The sequence below is a fragment of the Punica granatum genome, chromosome 5 (genome assembly GCF_007655135.1).
Source record: "Punica granatum isolate Tunisia-2019 chromosome 5, ASM765513v2, whole genome shotgun sequence".
In the NCBI taxonomy this organism is placed as follows: domain Eukaryota; kingdom Viridiplantae; phylum Streptophyta; class Magnoliopsida; order Myrtales; family Lythraceae; genus Punica; species Punica granatum.
Genome location: NC_045131.1, coordinates 1,978,116 through 1,981,313, shown reverse-complemented (window position 1 = coordinate 1,981,313; position 3,198 = coordinate 1,978,116). Strand labels below are relative to the sequence as shown.

The 3,198-nt window shown below is 46.5% G+C and overlaps 1 pseudogene; it reads left to right on the top strand.

Moving 5' to 3' along the window:
- Nucleotides 1-206: 206 nt before the first annotated feature.
- Nucleotides 207-2,698, top strand: LOC116209255 (annotated as a pseudogene).
- Nucleotides 2,699-3,198: the final 500 nt, after the last annotated feature.

Sequence of the window (3,198 nt, the reverse complement as noted above, 5' to 3'; positions counted from 1 at the left end):
TTAGTCATAAATTTTTTCTGTTACATCCTAGTACAATGAGTGACTTAGTCATAATTTACTTGTGCCAGTCCTGGGACGACCCAGCTATGACATCAAATAAAGATCGGATGTTGCAGTTTATGGTACTGAGTCATCCGTCATCTGTCATCTCTAACAAATAATAGAGTCTTCCGTCTTATTGATACATCTAAGTCGTTAAAAAGTCATAAATATTTGCTGTAACATATAAAGATTCTAAATATAGATTTATTTATGTAGGCTAAAGAGACTTGTTTCGAAATAAAACCGTCTTATCTGCAACCTAAAGAGACATGGATTTTGTTGCACTGGCCACAATTTCTGAGTTCCTTCTCATGTTGGTCTTTCTCCAAGCAGGAGCAGGAGCAGGGTCAGATCAAGGGATCGGGTTCACTTTCAACGGTTTCCGATCGGTTAAGTTGGAGCTGGATTGGTTTGCAGAATTCACCAACAATGGCCTCCTCAGGCTGACAAACGAAACAGGGGAGATGATGGGCCATGCGTTTTATCCCGACCCAGTGCCCTTCAAGAACTCAAGTGAGGGCTCTGTCTTCTCCTTCTCCATCACGTTCGTGTTTGCAATCATCTCCAAGGACCCAGCTGTGGGTGGACCGGGGATTGCCTTCGTGGCCGCCCCCAAAGGGGCCTTCCCGGCGCATTTCCAAACATGTACCTTGGACTCTTTAATAAGACAAATAACGGGGACCCCACTAATCACGTATTTGCCATTGAGCTTGACGCGGTGCAGACTGCTGATTTCAAGGACATCGATAATAATCATCTCGGGATTGACATCAACGGGCTGGTCTCGCCGTATCTGCTTCGGCACGGTACTATCCTGATGGTGGTGCTGGAAAATTTGAGAACCTGACCCTGGTCAGCGGCCGACCTATGCAAGTCTGGGTGGACTATGACGGGATCAAGAAGAGAATCGAGGTAACTTTAGCACCCTTCAAGGCTGTGAGACCAAGCACTCCACTCCTCTCCCTGTCGCTTGATCTCTCGACAATCGTCAAGGAGACCATGTTTGTTGGGTTCTCATCCTCGACAGGTTCATACTCAACCTCCCAGAGTTACATTCTCGGCTGGAGTTTCCAGATGAATGGACAGGTACAGGGGCTTGAGCTGTCAAAGCTTCCTAACCTTCCCCGACTAGGAAAGAAGCCAATTTCTAAGATGCTAACAATCGGAGTGCCTTCAATATGCTTATTTTCTGTCTCAGTGTTAATCTTGGGATTGTTCTATTACGTTAGAAGAAAGAGGAAGTATGCAGAGGTTCTCGAAGACTGGGAGTTATGTTATGGGCCACATCGGTTCAAGTACAAGGATCTCTATATTGCCACGAGGGGATTCCGGGACCAGGAGCTGTTGGGGACTGGTGGTTTTGGGAGTGTCTACAGAGGGATACTACCCACTTCAAAGTTTGAGATCGCTGTGAAGAGGATCTCTCATAATTCCAAGCAAGGGATCCGGGAATTTGTGGCAGAGATTGTTAGCATCGGCCGGCTCCGGCACCGCAACCTAGTCACACTCCTTGGGTACTGCCGGAGGAAAGGCGAGCTCCTTTTGGTGTACGATTATATGCCGAATGGGAGTCTCGACAAGTACCTCTTCAACCAACCCAAAGTCACTCTCAATTGGACCCAAAGGTTTAGGGTCATAAGGGGTGTGGCCTCAGGGCTCTTGTACCTCCATGAAGGGTGGGACCAGGTTGTGATTCACCGAGATATTAAGTCGAGTAACGTCCTTCTCGATGCCGAATTGAATGGGAGATTAGGAGATTTCGGGCTTGCAAGGCTGTATGACCACGGCACCTATCCACAGACCACCCACGTGGCGGGGACTTTCGGGTACCTTGCTCCGGAGCATACCAGGACAGGCAGGGCCACGAAGGCTACAGATGTCTTTGCATTCGGGGCTTTCCTGCTTGAGGTGGCAACTGGAAGGAGGCCGATCGAGGCACGAGGAACTGAGGATCTGATATTGGTTGACTGGGTCTTCTACTGCTGGAGCAAAGGAGGGGAGATTCTTGAGGCAAGGGACCCAAACCTGAGTGAAGAGTTCGTGGCCGAGGAAGTTGAGCTGGTGCTGAAGCTGGGCCTGGTGTGCTCACACCCGGAGCTTGGGACGAGGCCAACTATGCGACAAGTAGTGCAATACTTGGAAGGAGACGCGCCAATACAGCACTTATCCTCCTCCCTTGACACCTATTCGAGGGGATCAAGGCTCAAACTTGGAGAGGGATTTGATGATTTTGCTATGCCGCGCCCTTCCTCAATGGACAATGGATTCTCGACCTCGTCCACTGTGGCAGACTCACTTCTGTCAGGTGGAAGATGATTGATATATCTCCCATTGAGGTTTCGTGTTGGAATTGTCTGTACTAATACACAGGGTTTTACTGTGTCATGTATCATAGGATAGTTTTTCTTTGGAATCTATGTATTATACCTCGGAAGCATCCATTTATCCCTCGAATCCAGGGACGACGGTAAGCTTACAGATAGAAACAATTTCCTCTTGGTTGCATCCTGTGGTCCTGGTCATCATTCCCTGGTTCATGATATTAAGGGGCTACTCTCAAAGGATTGGGATGTCCAATTCATAATGTGTTTCAAGAAGGAAACAATTGTGTTGATTGGCTTGCTCGACGTTCTATCCTTTGACCTTTTGGTTTGCATTTTCTTTGTCTGTTCCTAATGGTCTTGGTTCTGCATTGTTAGGGAATCTTGTAGGAATTGTTACACCCCGTCTTGTTTAGTTGTTTGGCCTTCTACCCCTTTTTCCTACAGAAAAAAAAAATCACCATATTCTCTTTCTTCGTGATATTTATCCATGACGTTTTCATGCCCTCCAACTTTCCATCTCCGGGATTGTTATAAAATGGGAGGATTTCAACTTTCAAAATCATAAACATTGAAAATTGTACAATAAATTTTTACTCGAAGCAAAATGCAAGAATGTGAATGATATGCACTACGCTATGCAACCAATAGATGACGGGTTCTTAAAAGGCCACTAGTTTGAGCCCATTATCAGGAGTCGGCCCATTTTCCAAAGTCCACATATAGTCCTGGAATATGAATTAATTGTGAGTCACAAGACTCACAACTACCAGCCCAGAGAATTCGCAATTTCCAGATCTCCGTGTCCGGAGGTAGAACATCATTTATTTCATCC